The 12,521-nt window shown below is 52.1% G+C and overlaps 1 protein-coding gene across 5 annotated transcripts in view; it reads left to right on the top strand.

Moving 5' to 3' along the window:
• Positions 1-12,521, top strand: part of TSPAN18 (tetraspanin 18) — a 181,034-nt gene that overhangs the window by 144,310 nt on the left and 24,203 nt on the right. For all 5 annotated transcript variants that reach the window (XM_019746423.3, XM_019746421.3, XM_074336252.2 and 2 more), the window contains one exon: positions 10,561-10,643. The gene's annotated coding sequence lies outside the window, so the exon portion shown is untranslated. The remainder of the gene's footprint in view (positions 1-10,560; positions 10,644-12,521) is intronic.

Below are 12,521 nucleotides of genomic sequence, written 5' to 3' on the forward strand. Positions count from 1 at the left end.
CTGGAAATCCCGACTTTGCCCCATGAACTTGCTGAGTCTTCCTCTTCCTTAATTAATTACTGGGCAGCCAGGGGGAAATGAAACACCTGCCAGGCTCTTCCTTTTCCCAGCAAGGAGGCTCTCCAGAACCCCTGCTCCCAGCAGGGCCCCGGCAGTACGGAGGTTGCCTTGGGCAAGCTGGCTTTGTACAATAAGCTCACACATGCAGAGCCTCTAAATTAAACATGGCCACTGCCTGCTGGGGGGTCACAGTCCCAGGGCAGGGATTTATGTCCAGGCCTCTGAAGGAGGTGTGCTTTAAGAGCAGGGTTTCAGCTGACGTAAGCAGGTAGTCTTACACCTCTCCAGGAAATGGCCTGAGTCTATGTGCACGAATGAAGGCATTCAGAGAGGGAAGAGAGAGCAGACAGAGGCAGAGACATAGCCTGGCACACGGGACCCACAGCAGAGAGAAGGGGACTTGGCCCAGCCCCAGAGCTAGCTGGCTGTGAAACCTAAACTTGAACCCACATCCCCAGACCTAAGGGAAGTACCTTTTATCCTGACATCCTCAGAAACTGTGGAAAAGGTACCAGTTTGCTTGATTTGAGTATGTCCTGAAACCCCCTTCCATAGGCTTCTTCTCAGCATCGCCATCCTGGTCACACAAGGGATGCACAGGTGTCACCATTGCTGTCTGTGCTCTGCAGGGCAGCTTGAGAGTCCAGGAGTGGGGACGAGGCCGTCACTGCTGAGCTCAGACACACCCCATCACCCTAAGGTCCGGTGTTCACCCGGCCACCTTCCCTCTGCTCCCAGACTTCCCAGAGTTTCAGCAGGGCCTTCTTAAACACTGACCCCGTTATTTTGCTGACATTTCTTAGCTCTGGATGCTACAGATTTGAGTGTATTTACATTTTTAACTGATGAGGTCTGCTCATCAAATACTCAGACAACTATTTCCATTTCTAAAAGGACAATACATAAATTCTTTCCACCCACAAGTGGAGCCAATGACACCCAAATGTCGGCCCCACATGGGCGCTGGGAGTCATAAAACCATGGCTCAGGGCCTGGGGCAGACGAGCAGTAGGTGTGGCTCCCAAATGAATGAGGGTAACAGCGCAGCTTCTAGGCAGCTTTTCCAAGCCTCAGGGGGTGTGGTCTCATTGGATGTTCACAGACCTGTAAGATCACAGGGTGCACTGAGGCTCAGAGGCCAAGGTCACACACGTAGGGAGTGGGGAAGAGGAGTCCACATACTCAGTCTGAGCCTTTGGTCACTTGGCATGCGCCCTCCCCCCCCAAGCCCAGGCAGGGCGAGGAACTTGCTCGCCATCACTCGGCCATCACTCGGTCGGTTAGTGGCAGAGCAAGGACTCGACAATGAGCCCCCCAATTCCCACTGCAACACTCTTTTCTAGTGGGTTTCCTAATTCTGGAAAGATCCGTGGTTTGCCCCACGAGCTCTGGAAATGCCAGCCTAATAGCTGTGTGACTCTGGGCAAGTTGCTTCACTTCTGTGTGCTTCGTTTCCTTTGTAAAATGAGCCTAATAACTGTACCACTTCACGGACCGTTGCAAAACTTAAATGACTTAACAGATGTAAAGTGTTTAGAACGGTGCCTGGCACACAGGAAGCACTCTGTAAGTGTTAGCTCTTATCATTGCCATCGTCAACCTCCTCCTCTCTTCCCAGACCTGGGCCACACCATCCACCGGCCTCCCTGACCCTCGTAATTGCTGTCGAGCCTCAGCAGAGCCGAGAAGAGGCCTTCCCAGGCTCAGCGGGCTAATCAAAGGGCACATCCTTGGCTTGTAATACACTCTGCATCAGTCACCTGTCATCAGTGAGAGCCGCAGGGAGGGGACCAACGCCCGCAGCTGGCAGGCTGATCAGGGCTGCCCAGACACGTTGCCATGTGCCAGACTCAGCAGTGGCCATGCCTGAAGGGTCAGCCTTTCCTGGCCCCCCAGTAACCCTTGTGCAACAGAGCCCTGATGCCAGGAGCTCTTGGCAAAGGACGCAGCCCAGGGCTCCCCTTCTTGGGCTCTTACGGGGCAGAGGGGTCAGGCCGTGGCCTCAGTGGGTGACCAGCTCCAGCTCCTCTGGTTCCTCAGCCTTTCTGCTGGACAGCTCGCCCTGTGCTGCTCAGACCCTTGCACGCCCCACTCAGAGCTCTTAGCCAGGCCTCACCAGCTCCCGGGAGGCACAGCTAGAGCCTTGCCTCCTGAGGTCTGAATTCGCTTCTCATCCAGGTTTTTCTGATTCCTGAGGGCACGCCCATCCCCCACGAGGGCCTGCTTTGACCCTCAGGACAACCCTGGAGGGGGTACCCGCTTTATCCCTGTGTTCACAGTGAAGTTCTGAGGCTCAGAGAGGTGCTGGGACTGGTCAGAAGCTGCACAGCCTGAATACAGGACTGGAGCCCAGCTCTTTGCATACTCAGTTCTGTCCTCCCTCCCATTCTCCATCCCCCACAAAACAGGGGGAAACACATTCACTTCTAATCCTCTACTTTAGCCCCAGGTGAGTCCCTAAATAGTCCTTTGGGTCAGGGGTGTACACACTATCATCTGTGGGCCAAACCGTGCCCAGTCTTTTTTTCTATGGGTTGTATTGGCCCAGAGCCATGCCCACTCATTTACGTGCAGTCTGTGGCTGCTTTCTCGAACACAGCAAAATTGAGTCCTTGTGACAGAAACAATATGGCCACAAAGCCTAAAATATTTACTATCTAGTCCTGTACAGAACAAGAAAGTTGCCAATCCTGCTGTAGACGAGGGCTTGGCACATCCTCTCATGTCCCCCTCAAGTCCGTGTCCCTTTCCTTGGCTCCCCATCTCCTGCCAGCACCAGCCCAAGGGAAGAGCAAGAGGCTGGAGAGAGGGGTGGGGGGGGTTTTCTGTCCCATTCTACAGATGGGGAAACCAAGACCCGGACAAGTTTTATTTCTTCATGTTATCATTTACGATTTTGTCAAAAGGAAGTAGAAATCCTCTCCTGGAGGTCGGTAAGACCAAATACTTGCTCTTCCCTGAGACTCCATTGAAGGCCTGCCAGCATCCTTCCTGAATGGAGTAATGGAGTTGGTGGAATTAGTAAACAGGCGTCTGTGGAGAGAAGAGCAGCTTCTTGTGTGCCTTGGAGATCCGGACCTGTCTCCATCCAAGCCAAGCCCTTTCACTGCCCCCAGCCCTGGCCCGCATCTTTCTTTGGGGCTCCTAGGAGCAGCTGGGATGATGTTTTATGGGGAAGAAAGAAAACAGGGCTGTCTGACTCCTTCCATCCGTCTACTCAGGCCCTGGCCCCAGATTTTCCCTTTGATTTATTTCCTTTTCTCAAGCCAGGCGGGGTGCTCTGTCACAATTTCTCTGGTTTTTGTGTTTTTTTTTCGTTCTTGTTTGCTCTCCATAACTTGAGCTTTAAATATCTGTAGTCATTCCTCTTATGGGAAGGGGTTTTGGCCTCCCTAATTTGGGCCAGGTGACTAGACTCAACTGCAGTTGGGAAGATCCGGTGTCTAATATTTATTGCCAAGCAAATGGAACTGGGGCAGCGACCCCCGTGGACATGAGGCTGGGGTGCACTTGGTTTCCACTTTAATGACAGTTCCTGGGTCCTGGGTGGATGCGGGGCAGGGTCGGGGGAAGCCTCAGCATTCTGCCCTCCGCACAGGAAACCTGGTGGGGAAGCTTCAGGATCACCCGGGACCACCCAGCTCTGAGAGGCCGCCCCTCCACGTTGCACGCAGACATTACTCAGGCAGGAGGAAAGTGAGCCAGGACGAGTGAAGTCCCCTCACTAAACACACACAGGCGGAGGTCCCAGGAAGTGCATTGCAGACAGGAGCGGACAAAGTGAAATCCACAGGACATGGACACCAACCTGGTGGCATTGAAGGAGTTGAGAAATCTCAACAAACAAAAACAAGGTTGAAGGCCACCTCGCACAGTGGCTTTGTTGTCTCCGGCAAGCTCCGTGACTTCTCTGGGCCCCACTTCCCCTACATATAAGCATCTCGGGCCTGCTCGCCTCACTGGACGCCTATGAGAATCAAGCGAGAGCACAAAAATAGAAGGGCTTTGGGAGCTGTAAAGCAGAGTATTGATGGAAAGCGTTGTGTGGTGATTCATGTAAAGCAGGAGGGAATTTGGTTAGATGCCAGGAAGAACTTCCCTACTTAAGCAGGAGATGTCAGAATGAGGTTGCGGGGTTTGTCCTTCTTCCTGAAGATCTTTAAGAATAAAATCAGACTGGTTTGCCCGTTTAGAATATTCTTGATGTTGGCAGAGGCATTGGACAAATGACTTTTTAATCTTTTTCATGACACTATAGTTAGTTCAATCAAACAGGAAAGTAATCAGTGGCCATATCTGTGTGTGTGTGTGTGTGTGTGTGTGCATGCTTCCATGTATGTACCTATGAGTATGGCTGCATCTGTATGTCTATATGCATTTGTGCCCGTATGTATAGCTGTACATTTGTCTGTGAGTATGTATCTGTTTATGTCTCTCTGTGTCTGTGTGTCTGCACGGCTGTGTCTGTGTGTCTGCACGACTGTGTCTGTATAGCTATCTGTGTGGGTTTGTGTGCAAGTGTCATGTGTAGAGCAGGTCACTGAAGCCAGACCTCGAGTTGACTCACCTTTATTGCTAAATTGTTGGAAGAATGTCATCGTGCTGTCCTATCCAACTTGGGAGGATGTGGACAAAGCACCAGGGTAAAAAAGGATTTTAAATTTGATTGATTTGTTATTGCTGTTATACACCTATCTAAATTTGGGCCCAGAAGAGCTAGATGAAGTGCTGGAGTGGACTGCGAAGGCCTGCATCCAGGGGCGCCTGCTTACCTGTTATCCTGGTGTCTTCCTTCCCCTCTTAGGGCCTCAGTTTCCACATCTGTAAGATGGGGGTAACAGAGCCCATCTCACAAGGTTCTTGTGAGGATTCCGTGAATTAGCCTTTAGTGTCTGGCTGTAGAAAGGGATTTGTACATGCTAGTCATTACTGTTATTAGCTATAAGCAGTGTTTCTGGCCCTGATCCTGCTAGATGTAGCAGAAAGAGCACTGACTTTAGAGCCACAGTACCTTGGGTTCAAGTTTGCCTCCCAGTAGCTGTGTAGCCTTGGGCAAGTCACTTCCTCTCTCTGATCCCAGTTTTCTCAGCTATAAATTGGGAAAAATAATAGGCCTGCCTCGTAGGACTATAGTGAGCTTTCAAGGAAATAATGGGAGAACTACCCAGTAGGCACTTAAGAGAAAAAGTAAGTTTTCTTTTTCTACCTGCAAAAGAGAAATTCCCCCCTGGGATCACACTCACCTCTCATTGCCCCCAACAGTGGAATTCTGTGTCTTACCCACTCCCTGGATTCCAGGCAGGATCTGTTTTATCCTGTATGATCTGATGTCACAGAATAAGTACAGCAACAGAAGCCAGGAGCCATGGGCACCCTTCTCTGCATGGTGGGGATGGCGGGTGGGAGCTGCTCTGGCTGGAGTTAGCAGGCTCCTCCCACCCACCCTGCCCCTCACCCCAGCTCAGACCTGTGCCCTTTCCCCCCAGTTCCCAGGCCCTCTTAATACCCATGAAGCCATTAAATATTTAAATGCAGGTTGTGTGGCAGCCAGGTTGCCCCAGCAACAGCCCTGCATATTTTGGGATGGATTACCAAGTTTTTCAAAGGGTCTCTGGCAGCTCCAGGCCCTGAAGGGGGATGAAATGTGGGAAACGAGAGCTTGCCTGTGGGGAGGGTGAGCTCGCGACTCCCGCTCCCCACCAAGGCATAGAGAAGCAGTCGGCCGTGAAAAACAACCAGAAGACTCAAGGGTCAGAGAGAAGGAAAGCGTAGCCCAATTTTCAGAATCTGGACTTGAACCCAGGACTCGTTTGCTCGTTCCTTCTCTTTACCACTTGCTTCTGCCTTGTGGGTGTGTTGTCGAATAGCCTGTCAGCCAGCAGGTTTCCTAGTACTTAACAGCAGTGTGCCTTCCGGGGTCTAAATCTCAGAAGGGCCACCGTGGGAGGCCTGTTCCCCTCCTCCGAGCCTCAGTGCCCTTCTGGGTAACTGGGGGGTAATTCACTCCTTGTAGATGATGTTGGAACCGTGCTCGGCATGGTTCCTGGCACCCGTGAAACAGGAGCAGTTATTATATTGCTAACATTCTGTCTGGTACCCTCGTGTGCCCTGAGTGGACTCAGAGGAAGTGGAAGACGAACCCCAACCCCCTGAGGCTTAGATCTGGTGGGGAGGGTCTGGCAGCAATGGTATGTTCAGGGAGCACATCCCTGCCCCTCCAATGCTGGTGCGAGTGTCCGGCTCCCCTACTGGGAGCTTGAGTTGGCCTTCTTGCCCTTCCCCGGGATGCCCACGCCATGTCCCAGACCCTGAGTGTCCCTGCCACAATCCAGAATGGTTTCCCAGATGTATCTGACTGCACGTGTCCTCCCTGGGCCCTGAGAGCCCCCTTGTTTACTTGGGATGCCTGTTTGCGATCTCCTCATACCTACTTTTCCCCAGATCCCCAGGCTGGCATTCACCAGACTTCCCTGGAGGGCTCAGCCTGGATAAAGACAGGGTAGGTTTGGCCTCGGAAGGAGGGAGGGTGTCCTCATCTGCCCTCCTTGGCCCCTCCCAGCCCTAAGACTCAGTCCCTCATCCTGCCTCAGTTACATGCACTGTTGGGCACCACACTGGACTTGGACTCTGGCGTTCTGTGGCCAGACCCTCTTTCTGATGCACAGAGCGACCTCCACGCTTCTTGCTCATGCCCAAGTTTAAATGGCCCAGGTTACCTTGCCTTCAGCGCCTGGACCATGGCAATTCAAAGTCTCTGCAAGAGGATGCAGAGCCTACGTCCCCAGAGGCCTTTGCAGTTGGGCTGTCTCAGTGCAAAGGCAGGAACAAGGACCCATCGCCCGCCTGCGTCTGAGACGAGCACCTTCCATGGCTTGAGTCCAGCCCAGGCCTGTGTGGGGGATGGGAGGCCTGGATCGTGCTCACTCTGGGGATCAGCAGGCCCAAAGTCTCGAGGCCACACCTCTGGAGGACAGCCGGGGCCCAACGATGAGGAGTCCTGTTTTGTCCCAGCAATTCCTTCAACCTACTGTGTTACTTTGGGCCAGTGACTTCACCTCTCTGAGCCTCAGTTTCCTCATGTATAAAGCAAGAGTGACCATCTCCTGGGTTGGTTGGAAAGATTCAGTGAGGTAATACGTGTAAAGTGCTCTTGGAAGTCAAAATCAATTAAGATGTCTTAGGAGGCTGCCTTGACTGGTGGGAAAAGCAGCAGTCTGAAAACCAGGAGGTCCTGGGTCCAGCCCTGCTAGCGTTGGGCAAGATCCTGCCGCTGCTTGGGACTCACATTCCCCGGGGTGAAAAGAGGGCATTGGAGGTATCCTCACTAAGGCCTTCCTTCCTTGAAGATTCTCTGATGGAAGCAGCCCAGGGGAGTTCTGGGTGGGGCAGAGGAAAGGGCTTGTGGAGGCACTGCGCGCCCACGTCCTGGTTCCACTCATGGACCAGAGACAGGGCCTTCCCAGACGCTGCAGACGCTCTCTGCCCCCTGGACACTGGCAATTCATGAGCACGGAGGCTGTCATTTAGGTTCCCACTGCATCCACCACAGGCTGCCTGGTACCGCAAACCCTCAAGGTGCTGCCCCCAGAAGCCTAATTAGATGTTATTCCCTGCTCAGCTGTGTCCATGTCCCTGCGTTCATGCCATCGCCAGGCATGCCAGGCTTTAGGACCAATTACTTGTTTACGAGAACATCTGTCTCGGGATGAGGCCCAGCGGGCATAGCCAGCAAGCAAATAAGTCCTCCCTGCTCCGCTTTGAACCTCATGGCGAGAATCGCTCTTATTCTGACTGGCCTCAGCCCCCATCCTGATGACGGAGAACATGGGTCTTGGAGTCAGACAAACCTGGATGTCACTTCTGGCTCTGGGACCTTCCTAGCCTGTGGGAGTCTCAGTTTCCTCATCTGTGAAAGGGAACACTGATAATAGCATCTATTTTGCAGAGACTTTTGGAGGATTCAGTAAGATTGTTATAGGTAAACGCGCGTGGCACAATGCCTTGCATTATCATTGGGGCCCAGTAAGTGTTGGTCCTGCCCTGTCCTCCCCGCCCCTCCACGGGCCTCCCCAGCTTCTAGGCTCCAGCATTTGCTTCTCTCTCCTGCCGGCCCTGCCCAGAGCATTTGGTTGGTGTGGCTGTTAACAGTCCACTCCAAGTACCGGGTTATTGATTCTCACTAGACTTGAGTGAGTCCTTGAGGGAGGGAAGCCCCTGGTTCTGGTCTCTGTGCCTGGGACCAAGCCCAGGGCTGGCACTGGGAGGTGTCTGGCACACGCAGGAAGGAAGCGCCTGACGTGCAGCCACTAAAGTGCTTTCACCTACATCACCTCCTTCAGTTCTCTGAGTGACCCTGGGAGTTAGATCTGAGAATCCCCGCGTCACCTATGAAGAGATGGCCTGGGACCTGAGAAGGCTGGCCCGGATCTCACAGTTTGACAGGGCAGAGACCCTGCTGGTTGGAACTCAGGTTGCAGGTGAGGCGGCTCCGCTGGCGCCCCGAGGCTCTGTCCTGCACCACAGCGCCCTCACCTGGCCGAGGCGCATCCAAGACATTTCTCACTACAGCAGCCGCGATTTACATTTGCTTCCTCTGATGGGGGTTTCTCCATTGCTCATACCCACCTGCCTCCCGTTCTCTCTCTCCAGAAAGCGTGGGGCCGGGGACAGTGGAAGTAAAAGGAGTGATTTATGAACTGAGCTGTTCTTCATCAGAGACCCCCTCCTGGGCCCACTCTGTGCAGATGGGAATGAGTTGCCATCTGGGGCAGTGGGAGGGGCGAGGTTAATAAAGCTGTCTGGCCCAGGCAGGGTCCTGCAGAGGAGAACCCTGAGGCACTACGTGACCTCGCCCCATCTCTGCCCCTCTCTGGGCCTCAGAGCTCCCATCTGTCAGTGGATGGCAGGATCGGGTCATCCCCCAGAGGCCTCCAGCTGGCCTAGGGGAGGATGCTAGCTGGCTCCCTGGGACACTCTGCCCAGTTGCCAGATTCTGGGCAGAGCAGCACCAGGTTGGACTCTTTGGGGACTGAGGCATAGCCCTCCCTCTCTGGTGTCCTCTCTCTGGTGCCACATCCATGACTGGTGTTTTGTCAGGAGCTCTGGTTTAGAATTCAGCAAACTCGGGCCCAAATCATGGCTGAGTCTTACTAACCATGTGAATAAACTCAGGCCAGTTAATTACATTCTCTTAGCCTCAATTTCCTCATCTGTAAAATGATGTAATAATGACACCCATTTTCTAAGTGAGGATTAAATAAAAGAATGCAAAAGAAATACTTAGCAGGGTCTGGTAAACACTCAACATTATTAGTCATGATTAGGTTCGGTTATCACAAAACTATAAAAATTCATTTGAATTTGGGGCCATTTAGGAAAAAGGTGTTTCTATGCATCCTGACCAAGCCCCACACTCACCTCCACTGATAACTGATGAATAGGGTGTGGCATTCACTTATTTCCAGTATATGATGACCCTGGCAGTAATAGCTCCCCATGGGAATAGTTATAGGTTATAGGCTTCCAAGTGTTTTTATATCATATCATTTCATTTCACATGTTTCCTATGATGAATTCCTACAATCACCTTTGGCTCAAAACTGAGAATCACAGTTTTCAGAGGAAAACCTAGCGTCTCAGGGAGGGTAGTGATTTTCCAAAAGTCTCAAGGGAGCTGGCTAAGGCAGGTGCTTTCCAGGCTTTGCAGAAGCAGTGGTGGTAGAGTGAGCATTGACTGTCGTGACTGGGAAGGAATCTGAACAGACAGATCCCAGAAATCCGCCCTCACTCCCCATGGGAATGCCCACCATAGCCCATGTTCTCCGGGGCCTCAGATTTTCCCCGGAACTGTCCTCTAGCCCAGTGTTTGAGCAGGACCTGGCTGGAGAATTCCCCACAAATGTGGCAGAACAGGACTCTCCATCTGGGCCCATTTGACTCCTGAAACCAAACCTTCCTTTCCATTGCTGGGAGCTGGCTCTCTAAAGGAGCCTTCTGGCAAATCCTTATGCAAAGCTAAGGAACCCTTTCCAGCACGAAATTTCTCTCTCCTGGGAGTCAGAGTTTCGGGGGAGGGAGGTTGATGGAAAGCGCTCTGCTGGTACTCTCTCTGCTGAGGCATCACTACAGATACCCAGGTAGCATCCAGGTGTGTAGGCCACCCACTCCTATGTTTCCTCCCAGTTCATCAGCCACATGCAGCATGTCAGCACAGATGTAGCCCATGCCAGAAACTGCAAGTCTCTTGAAGATGTGGTTCCCCATGCAGCCCCAGCAAGGGCACCCAGGAGCTGCCATCTGGGCAAAAGGTGGGCACTCCATGCAGGCCTCCCCGGCTGGAGGGGCCCAAGTGTTGAAAACTTTTCATTAGCGTTAACGGGCCCAGATTAGCAAGGCACTTGCCCTGAATGTGTTTCTGGAGCGTGGGTTTTCATAAACAGCTTCTTGAACGTCGCTGCTCCTTAATGACTTCCTATAGTAATTGAATATTTTCTCTTATAGGACAAGCTGGGCCAATAAAAGAAATATACAGGAGCCCCTCTGACCAGGAGACTCCGTCTGCTGACGCCTAAAGAACTGCCCAGGTGACACATCAGCAATTGCCTCCCTCTCTCTCTGTGCCCCCCTGCCCCACCCCCTAACACTGCCCCATCTCCCCCTCAATTCTTTCTAGTCTATCTCTTCCTGTATCACTTCTTGCTGTCTCTCTCTTTCCCTGTCTTTCTCCTTCAGTCTTTCTCCATCTTCCTCTCTCTTTCTGACTTGTCTTTGTCTATTTCTCTGATTGCTGACTCTCCATTGTTCCGTCTCTACTTTTTCTTTTCCCACCATTCATTCATTCATTCATTCATTCACTCATTCATTCATACATATATTAACTGAGGACCCACCATGTGCCAGGGGCTACTCCAGACACTAGGAACATGGCAGTGAACAAAACAGGTCCATATCTTTAGGAAGCCTACCTTCTAAGAAAGGAAGATGCGTGCTACCAAAATAAATAAGTGAAACATCGAGTATGTAGTGTATCCACGGACGCTGGCCTGGGCTTCCAGCAACAGGGCTCCAGGCTCAGATCCCTCACTGATTGGTTTTGTAACTTGGCCAAACCCCCTTCCCCTTTCTCAGTCTCAGTTTTCTCATTTCCAGAGTGAGGGTATCAGGTCAGGTCAGTGCTGGCCTGCCTTTTTATGACCAAGAATTTCTTTAACGTGAAATGCTGGTGACATACGTTATACAAGGGCTAGTTTCTAAATCAGCATTTACCCGAACAGTAGTGTCAAATAAAAATTTCCCTTCAATCTCTTTAAAGTTCGTAAACACCTGGTTTTGTTATACATGAAACAGTTGGTTGCATCTGGGGGAAAAACACCCATCTGTTAGTCTGGAACCCTCCCTTGGCCAGGTGCGGGGACCCTGTGACAGGCACAGGAGCCGTGCGGCCGTGAGATCTACAGCAGCAGGTCCAGGGCTCCCACCCATGGCAGATGCCCCCATGGAAGGGCACCTGGAACCACAGCACCTGAACTGCTTTCCTGTGTGTGTGGGGAATTGAAGTCACACAAAGTCAAGTTCGCCCCTGATGCTGACTCCTACATTTTTATCCTTTTGAGTCCCAAGATTTAAAGGATTTTATCTACCCAAGAGTGCTGCCTTTACCAAGCCATTTATTAAGGATATGTTAACGTTTCTCCTTAGTTTTTGTACCGCAAAGTCGTACATAACTGGTGGCCCGAGCTTCTGAATAACCCAAGAAACAGGGTCCCCCGTCCTAGGGTGGCTTCATTGCTCTAACACACAGGACACTTGCCCTTGAGCCGGCCGGTGGTGAAGACATGATTTCTACGATGTTATTTGATAACCCGAAAATAGCTTTAGGAGATGGCTCGTCTCAGGGAACCCAGTTGGAGGACCACTGCGCACACTCATTCTCCACACTCAGAAACCCTCCTTAGCCGAGTCCTGCCCTCTTCTGACACAGAGAATGACAGCTCATGAGCTGGTTAGTGTCTGCGAGAGCAGGTAGAAGAGCCGCCTCGTGGCTGGGCAACAGGGAGGAAAGAAGGGCCAGGGCCGCAGTGCGGCAGGTGTGGCATGAGGAGCTCTACACATACGATCATTTAATCCTCAGTGCATACAGTTGGCTGAGGGGGTCTGCATTCCCAGCCCTGTTCTGCAGACATGAAAGCACAGGTCCAAAGAGGTTATGTGATTCGTCCAAGTTCACAAGCCTCGAAGGTGGGAGAGCTGAGTCCAGCCTGACCCTGCAGCCCCCACCCACACTGATACTCTCCCTCAGGGTCCCTGTTGGCTCCCCAGAATGCAGAAGCCTCAGTGGGCCTTTCACTTGTGGCCCCAGGGAGGGCATCATTTCCATATAGCAGAAAGGCCCCCTGTCTCCCGCATAAGTGCTTTTTGAACATCTTTTCTAAGGAACAGCAAAGCTCTTAGACCTCATGGGC

This window comes from Rhinolophus sinicus, chromosome 14, assembly GCF_057876585.1.
Source record: "Rhinolophus sinicus isolate RSI-liver-muscle chromosome 14, RSI-T2T, whole genome shotgun sequence".
NCBI lineage: Eukaryota > Metazoa > Chordata > Mammalia > Chiroptera > Rhinolophidae > Rhinolophus > Rhinolophus sinicus.